The sequence below is a fragment of the Hyla sarda genome, chromosome 5, assembly GCF_029499605.1.
Source record: "Hyla sarda isolate aHylSar1 chromosome 5, aHylSar1.hap1, whole genome shotgun sequence".
NCBI lineage: Eukaryota > Metazoa > Chordata > Amphibia > Anura > Hylidae > Hyla > Hyla sarda.
The window spans coordinates 35,983,917-35,992,761 of record NC_079193.1 but is presented as its reverse complement, the minus strand read 5'-3'; the positions used below and the strand labels follow the sequence as shown (position 1 = coordinate 35,992,761).

At 47.5% G+C, this 8,845-nt stretch overlaps 1 long non-coding RNA gene across 1 annotated transcript in view; it reads left to right on the top strand.

Annotated features, from left to right (window-relative positions):
- LOC130273063 (uncharacterized) overlaps nt 1-8,845 on the top strand; it is a 224,993-nt gene that overhangs the window by 94,053 nt on the left and 122,095 nt on the right. The window lies entirely within an intron of this gene.

Genomic DNA, 8,845 nt, shown 5'->3' with positions numbered 1-8,845 from the left:
GAATTAAGTTCAGTGAAGGCTTTCTTTTCTGCTTTGGGCTTTCTTTATGATGAGCCAGACCGTGCAGCCTTTGCAGAATTGCAGCTAGTCAATCTTAAGCAGGGAAAAAGAACAGCAGAGGAGTACTGTGCGAATTTTCGGAAGTGGTGCACTGCTTCAGGTTGGAATGATCCAGCCCTTAGGTGTCAGTTCAGACTAGGATTATCTGACGCTATTAAGGATGTTTTAGTAAGTTATCCATCACCTGACTCATTAGAACAAGCCATGACATTAGCTATACGACTTGACAGACGTATGAAAGAAAGAAATCGAGAGCGGACTTTTAATTCTGTTCGTCACTCTCCTTCCTCCATGTTTCCTTCTTCTCCTGTCTCTCCTGTCTCTTCCGAGGAACCCATGCAGATAGGGAAATTTTCCCCCCAGCAGAGAAAATCCTTTCGGAAGAAAGACTGGTGGAGAGAAGGGTCTTCAGGTCCAGAATTGCGCCAAACGCTAGTAGCCGAGAGACGTCAGCGCCTAAATGACAATCAGGGAGGTCATTTAGGCGCACAGGTACATCCGGAATTATCTTCAAAAATTTGGTTACCAGTGCAAATATGTTTTCAAAAGAGAAAAATATTTGGTAAAGCTTTTGTTGATTCTGGTTCTGCTGCTAATTTTGTGGATCTAAAATTTATTAAGTCTTTAAATTTACCTTTGAGACAGTTGGAGGATCCAATTCCCGTTTCTGGAGTGGATTATATACCCTTGTCAGGGGGTTGCGTCAGTTTTTCTACCCCCGAAGTGGGATAATTGGTCGGTTCTATGCATTTTGAAAAAATCCCCTTTTTTGTTCTTAAAAATTTGTCTGTAAATGTGATTCTGGGTTTACCCTGGTTAAGAAATCATAACCCTGTTTTTGATTGGACCTCAGGGGAACTTATCAAGTGGGGATCTGAGTGTTCTAACAAATGCATTACCGTCTCTCTTGCTACTCTCGGTGTGGGTAAAAGTATTCAACCCAAATTTATTTCAGATTTTTGTGATGTTTTTTCTGAGGAGGCCTCCTCTGCTTTGCCCCCACACCTAGATTATGTCTGTGCTATTGAACCTTTACCTGATGCCTTGTCTCAAAGTTTCAGCGCTTCTCAGTCTATAGACTCTAATCCTGAGACTATTCTTCCAGAGGCTGTGGTTATCTCTGCAGTATCTGCCGATTTAACATCGGAAATTTTGAGTAATCAAGGTTTGGTTCCTCCAGAGACTCCTAGAGGCAAAATCTTTGTACCTAGTCAGTTTCGCCTCCGTATAATCGAGGAATCTCATTGTTCTTTGTTAGCAGGTAATCCTGGTATCCATGGTACAAGGCGATTGCTTCAAAAGAGATTTTGGTGGTCAACCCTGAACAGGGATGTGAAAGCTTTTGTTGCTTCTTGTGATCTATGTGCCCGAGCTAAGACTCCTCGGATTCGTCCTGCAGGGGAGCTGTACTCATATTTCTATGGATTTTATGACAGATCTGCCACCATCTGAGGGAAAAACAGTTTTATGGGTGGTGGTGGATAGGTTTAGCAAACAGTGTCATATTATTCCTTTGAAAAATCTTCCTTCACCTAAGATTCTTGCTGACTTATTTATAAGGCATGTTGTTAGGTACCATGGATTACCAGAAAATATTTTATCAGATCGAGGAGTACAATTTGTCTCTAAATTTTGGCAAGCTTTTTGTAAACAATTAGGTGTTCAGTTATCTTTTTCTTCCGCTTTTCATCCGCAATCTAATGGTCAAACTGAAAGGTTGAATCAAAGTGTGGAATAATACTTGAGATGTTATGTGGCAGACAGACAGAATGAATGGGTGTCCTTTCTGTCTCTAGCTGAGTTTGCCTTGAATTATCAGGAACATTCTTCTACCGGTATGTCACCATTCTTTTGTGTTTATGGATTTAATCCACGGTTTTCTTCCTGTACCTATACTGATAGTGATAACCCTGAGGTCAACACCACTATGAGTAAACTGTGCACAGTTTGGGCGGCTCAGGTTCAGAAGAACCTGGAAAACGCCCAAGTACTACAAAAGAAATCGTCCGACAAGAGACGTACTTGCGGCATAAAATTTAAAGTTGGTGATAAAGTGTGGTAATCTACAAAAAATCTGCGTCTCAAGGTTCCGTCTAAGAAACTGGCAACTAGGTTCATTGGACCTTATGAGGTAATTGAAGTTATTAATCCTGTGAGTTACAGATTAAAATTACCATCTTCTTTTAAGATTCATAATGTGTTCCATTGCTCCTTATTGAAATGTTATGTTCCTACTCAGTCTCCAGTGCCGAGTCCGCCTCCTCCGGTTGAGGTTGATGGAGAGCTTGAGTATGAGGTCGCTAGAATACTGGATAGCAGAAGGGTACAGAATTCTGTCCAGTACTTAATTTATTGGAAAGGCTATGGTACGGAGGAGAGATTGTGGGTTCCGGCCTCTTCTGTCCATGCGGCCACTTTAATTAAGAAATTTCACGATTCTAACCCAGACAAACCTAGACCTAGTTTTCAGGGTCCAGTGGCCCCTCTTAAAAGGGGGGGTACTGTCAGCACTAGCAGTGTTAACAGGTGCTGACAAGGTGTTGTTTGCAAGGTTGCCGGGTTACGCCCTGCTGTCTGAGTGGCTAGCTATTGATTGATCACATGTGCATCCCCCTATATTACCAGGCATCAGTCACTGGGAAGATGCCTGTGAAAGTGGTCATTACCCGAGTAGCTAGCAATCCCTTTATTTCTTGTATACCCGGCAACTTGACTTTTGGCTTTTTATCTGACTTCTCTTTGGTTAGTGATTCGGCACCTCTTCCCACTCCTGGCTTGACTCGGTTTGACTGACATCAACTTTATGTGTGTATGTTTAGTTTGTCTTTGTTAGTTGCTTGTTTCCCTGTTGCTCCTGACAACCGACAGGATTGTATTTTATTGTGTTGACATTTGACTCCCCTCACTTATTTAGGAAGGGATTGTTGACCAGTTGCCGGCCTATCATTTAGGATAGGCGGACAAGTAGGCAGGGACAGGGGCGTGGGTGAGCGTAGCGAGCACTCCTTCCCTGCCCATATGTGACAATAAGTCTCTGCATTCATATACTCCTCCTCTCCTTAGTCAATCAACATGGCACGCTTAATGTTGTCACGATTCGGCTTCCAGGTAGTGGATCCTCTGTGCCAGAGAGGGATTGGCGTGGACCGTGCTAGTGGACCGGTTCTAAGCCACTACTGGTTTTCACCAGAGCCCGCCGCAAAGCGGGATGGTCTTGCTGCGGCGGTAGTGACCAGGTCGTATCCACTAGCAACGGCTCACCTCTCTGGCTGCTGAAGATGGGCGCGGTACAAGGGAGTAGGCAGAAGCAAGGTCAGACGTAGCAGAAGGTCGGGGGCAGGCGGCAAGGTTCGTAGTCAGGATGGGTAGCAGAAGTTCAGGTACACAGGCTTTGGACACACTAAACGCTTTCACTGGCACAAGGCAACAAGATCCGGCAAGGGAGTGCAAGGGAGGAGACTAGATAAAGGCAGGGAGCAGGTGGGAGCCAATTAAGCTAATTGGGCCAGGCACCAATCATTGGTGCACTGGCCCTTTAAGTCTCAGAGAGCTGGCGCGCGCGCGCCCTAGAGAGCGGAGCCGCGCGCGCCAGCACATGACAGCAGGGGACCGGGACGGGTAAGTGACCTGGGATGCGACTCGCGAGCGGGTGCGTCCCGCTGTGCGAATCGCATCCCCAACGGCCAAAACAGTGCAGCGCTCCCGGTCAGCGGGACTGACCGGGGCGCTGCAGGGAGAAAGACGCCGTGAGCGCTCCGGGGAGGAGCGGGGACCCGGAGCGCTAGGCGTAACAGTACCCCCCCCCCTTAGGTCTCCCCTTTTCTTTGACCGGCAACTGCCTCCCCTGGGATGAGGACCCCGGGAAAGAATGGAGGGTTTCCTCAACGGCAGGCAGTACAGCAGGAGTGGGAATGGGGAGGGAGGGCAGAGGGCGAAGCCGGGCACGGGGCAGTGTGACACCAGGACGGGGGCCATGAGGAGGCACAGAGGTTTGCCTGACGGGACTGGGAGGGGGGGAGAGGCACTTCCTATGGCAGGCAGAGTCCCAGTTCTTTATCTCCCCGGTGGTCCAATCAAGGGTGGGGGAATGAAGCCGGAGCCATGGCAGACCGAGGAGGACCTCAGAGGTACAACTGGGGAGAATGAAGAACTGAATCCTTTCGTGGTGGGGTCCGATAGACATCAGGAGGGGTTCTGTGCGGTAACGCACGGTGCAGTCCAATCTGGCTCCGTTGACCGCGGAAATGTAGAGCGGTTTGGCGAGACGGGTCACCGGGATGCAGAATTTATTGACAAAGGACTCCAAAATAAAATTCCCGGAGGCACCAGAGTCCAAGCAGGCCAAGGCTGAGAGGGAGGAGTTGGCTGTAGGAGAAATCCGCACGGGCACCGTGAGACGTGGAGAAGAAGATTTAGAACCAAGAGATGCCACACCCACGTGAGCTGGGTGCGTGCGTGCGTTTCCCAGGCGTGGAGGACGGATAGGGCAATCCACCAAGAAATGCTCGGTACTGGCACAGTACAGACAGAGATTTTCTTCTCTACGGCGATTCCTCTCTTCCTGGGTCAGGCGAGACCGATCCACTTGCATGGCCTCCTCGGCGGGAGGCCCAGGCATAGACTGCAAAGGATGCTGTGGGAGAGGTGCCCAGAGATCTAAGTCTTTTTCCTGGCGGAGCTCTTGGTGTCGCTCAGAAAAACGCATGTCAATGCGGGTAGCCAAATGGATGAGTTCTTGGAGGTTGGCAGGAATCTCTCGTGCGGCCAGCACATCCTTGATGCGACTGGATAGGCCTTTTTTAAAGGTCGCGCAGAGAGCCTCATTATTCCAGGATAGTTCAGATGCAAAAGTACGGAATTGTATGGCGTACTCGCCAACGGAAGAATTACCCTGGACCAGGTTCAGCAGGGCAGTCTCAGCAGAAGAGGCTCGGGCAGGTTCCTCAAAGACACTTCGGACTTCAGCAAAAAAGGACTGGACTGTGGCTGTGGCAGGATCATTGCGGTCCCAGAGCGGTGTGGCCCAAGACAAGGCCTTTCCTGAAAGAAGGCTTACTACGAACGCCACCTTAGACCGTTCTGTAGGAAACAAGTCTGACAACATCTCCATATGCAGGGAACACTGAGACAAAAATCCACGGCAGAGTCTGGAGTCCCCATCAAATTTGTCCGGCAGGGACAAGCGGAGGTTAGGAGCGGCCACTCGCTGCGGAGGAGGTGCAGGAGCTGGCGGAGGAGATGGTTGCTGCTGTAGCAGGGGCAGAATTTGCTGTAACATGGCGGTCAACTGCGACAGCTGCTGTCCTTGTTGGGCAATCTGCTGCGATTGCTGAGCGACCACCGTGGGAAGATCAGCGAGACTTGGCAGCGGCACCTCAGCGGGATCCATGGCCGGATCTACTGTCACGATTCGGCTTCCAGGTAGTGGATCCTCTGTGCCAGAGAGGGATTGGCGTGGACCGTGCTAGTGGACCGGTTCTAAGCCACTACTGGTTTTCACCAGAGCCCGCCGCAAAGCGGGATGGTCTTGCTGCGGCGGTAGTGACCAGGTCGTATCCACTAGCAACGGCTCACCTCTCTGGCTGCTGAAGATGGGCGCGGTACAAGGGAGTAGGCAGAAGCAAGGTCAGACGTAGCAGAAGGTCGGGGGCAGGCGGCAAGGTTCGTAGTCAGGATGGGTAGCAGAAGTTCAGGTACACAGGCTTTGGACACACTAAACGCTTTCACTGGCACAAGGCAACAAGATCCGGCAAGGGAGTGCAAGGGAGGAGACTAGATAAAGGCAGGGAGCAGGTGGGAGCCAATTAAGCTAATTGGGCCAGGCACCAATCATTGGTGCACTGGCCCTTTAAGTCTCAGAGAGCTGGCGCGCGCGCGCCCTAGAGAGCGGAGCCGCGCGCGCCAGCACATGACAGCAGGGGACCGGGACGGGTAAGTGACCTGGGATGCGACTCGCGAGCGGGTGCGTCCCGCTGTGCGAATCGCATCCCCAACGGCCAAAACAGTGCAGCGCTCCCGGTCAGCGGGACTGACCGGGGCGCTGCAGGGAGAAAGACGCCGTGAGCGCTCCGGGGAGGAGCGGGGACCCGGAGCGCTAGGCGTAACAAATGTCTTATAATGTCAAGGGTCTGAACACAAATGTAAAAAGGAGACTCCTGTTAAAGGATCTAAAATCTCAGAAGATCGATATAGCCTTCATCCAGGAGACCTACCACGATAATTCCCAATCCTTTTTTTTGCTCTGCGCCAATATCCCAAAATTATACAATAATCTCTGTAATTTACACTCACCTAACCACTCTCAAATACCCTTTTTAAAACAGGTTTTCAATAAATTGTCTAAATTCCTTCCGACAACTATATTAATAGGTGGTGGCTTCAACATTCCGTTCTCTGTTGCTACAGACAAACATTCGATTGACCACCCTATCCTGTCACCAGCCTTCACAATTTATGCAATTAATCAGGAAACATTACTTATTTGATCTATGGTGCATACTTAACCCAAAACATAGGGAAGGGAATTCACTTTTTATTCCCACCCACATACCACCCATACAAGGATAGACACCTTTTTCGGTAATGTATTGGCCCTACATCTCTCAGAAAAATCTGTGATCCATCAAAGTATAACCTTATCTTCTAGAATTAAGAAGGAACTGCTGAAGGACTCATCTGATTTTGAGAAATCACAAAAATTCCTAGAGTGGAGGATGCAGACTCGCCCCACAATAGCACTTCTGAGACGTATCACCCAGACAAGAAACAAACTGAGGGACATGGAGGTTAATAATGCAGAGAAACTGGTTACATACGCCAAACATATGTATAATGCTAGGGCGAATAAGACCCATTCCTTGCTTGCTTCCCAACTTAACTCTCAGTCCCTTCAGTCTAACCCACTTGGAATTAAAGATACATCAGGTCAGATCATATTTGATCCGGAACATATTGCTAAATTGTTCAGGGATTACTATTCTCAATTATTTACTATTTACCTAGATAAATGTAACTTGCCAAGAATCATATTCAATGACTTACAGTTACTTAATTCTCAAATTAAGGCAGGCCTGACCATCTTATGTATTTATATTATAAAGTGTTTTTGGACACACTTACCCCCCCACATGTTGACTTTATTTAATTATTTTTTTTAATCAGGTGAGCCCATTCCTTTCTCTATGCTCAACTCCTATATTATAGTTCTTCCCAAGCCAGACAAAGACCCATCTAAGTGTGCGAGTTATCGCCCAATCTCCCTGCTAAACTTGGATTTAAAAATATTTTCCAAATTGTTGGCTAATACGTTGGGCGAGGTACTGCCTAAATTAGTACACAAAGATCAAGTGGGGTTTGTGCAACTTTGCAGGATGGGGACAGCACGAGACGGAACATAAATATCATAGATATTCTTTTTAAAACAAAAAAAAAAACGGGTCTTCTACTCAGCTTAGATGCTGAAAAAGCATTCGACAGGTTGAATTGGGCATTTTTCATGCAAGCCCTCAAGTCTCATGGTATCACCGGTATGATCATGTTGGCTGTCTCCAGCCTTTATACCACCCCATTAACTCAGGTTCACTTGACCCATGCACTATCCCCCATCTTTAAGATTTCCAACGGGACAAGACAGGGGTGTCCCCTATCTCCTGTATTATTCGTATTAAGTATAGAGCCCCTAGCAGCTAGTATAAGAAACAACTCTGACATAAATGGAGTTAGATTGGTCTCTTCAGAGTTCAAGATCTCTCTATTTGTGGACAACGTCGTCCTCACATTAACAAACCCCCATATTTCGCTACCTAACCTCCTCTCCTCTATCCAACTGTTTTCTAAAGTGTTGGGTTATAAAATCAATTCTACTAAAACTGAAGCATTACCCATAAACATTACAGGACCTGACCTTCAGAGACTACAGCTAACTTATCATTGTAGATGGCAAGACGCCTCATTAAAATATCTTGGGATCAAACTCACTCCAAACTTCACTTCCTTGTTTAAATATCATTTCCCCCCGCTTATTCAGGAGATTAACTCCTTACTAACTAAATGGTCTTCTTTATCCTGATCTCTCCTAGGCAGGATGTCAGCAGTCAAGATGACTGTCTTACCCAAGGTCCTTTACCTCTTCAAGACCTTACCCATTCCTGTTCCCAAAAAGACCTTACAAAAACTCCAATCATCACTATTAAAATTTGTATGGAAAGGGGGACACCATAGAATCTCTTTTTCAGTTTTGGCATCACCTAAAAACTTTGGCGGTCTGGCATTTCCTGACCTCTATAAGTATTTAATGGCTGCTCATTTACGTAGATTACCTGCTTGGTCATCTTTCTTAATTTTCCACAGGTGGTGCGAAATTGAACAAAAGTGGATCTCACCCACCCCTCTCAGTTCTGGAACCCAACTAAAAATTCCAAAGACCTACTGGGCTTCATGAAACTTACTAACAATATCTGGGAGTAATCCTCTTCTGCATTCCTCCTGAAATCACATAAATCCTTGTTAACCCCCTTGCTCTTTAACCCCTTCCCACAAAGTTAGGTACATGTATGTGATGATTAGGGATGACTTACCGCATCACCAAGTACATGTACTTGATGAGAATAAACTGTCACAGCGCCACCGGGCACTGTGACAGTTTATTGAGCTCGGCTGTGCTGCATAGCCAAGCCTCCCTTAAGCCAGACAGTTACCAATCGCAGCGGTCCCCGTCCGGCAATCGCTGCTATTGCGCTCTGATCCTGGGTTAACCCTGTGGACACTGTGGTAAATGAGACCTCAG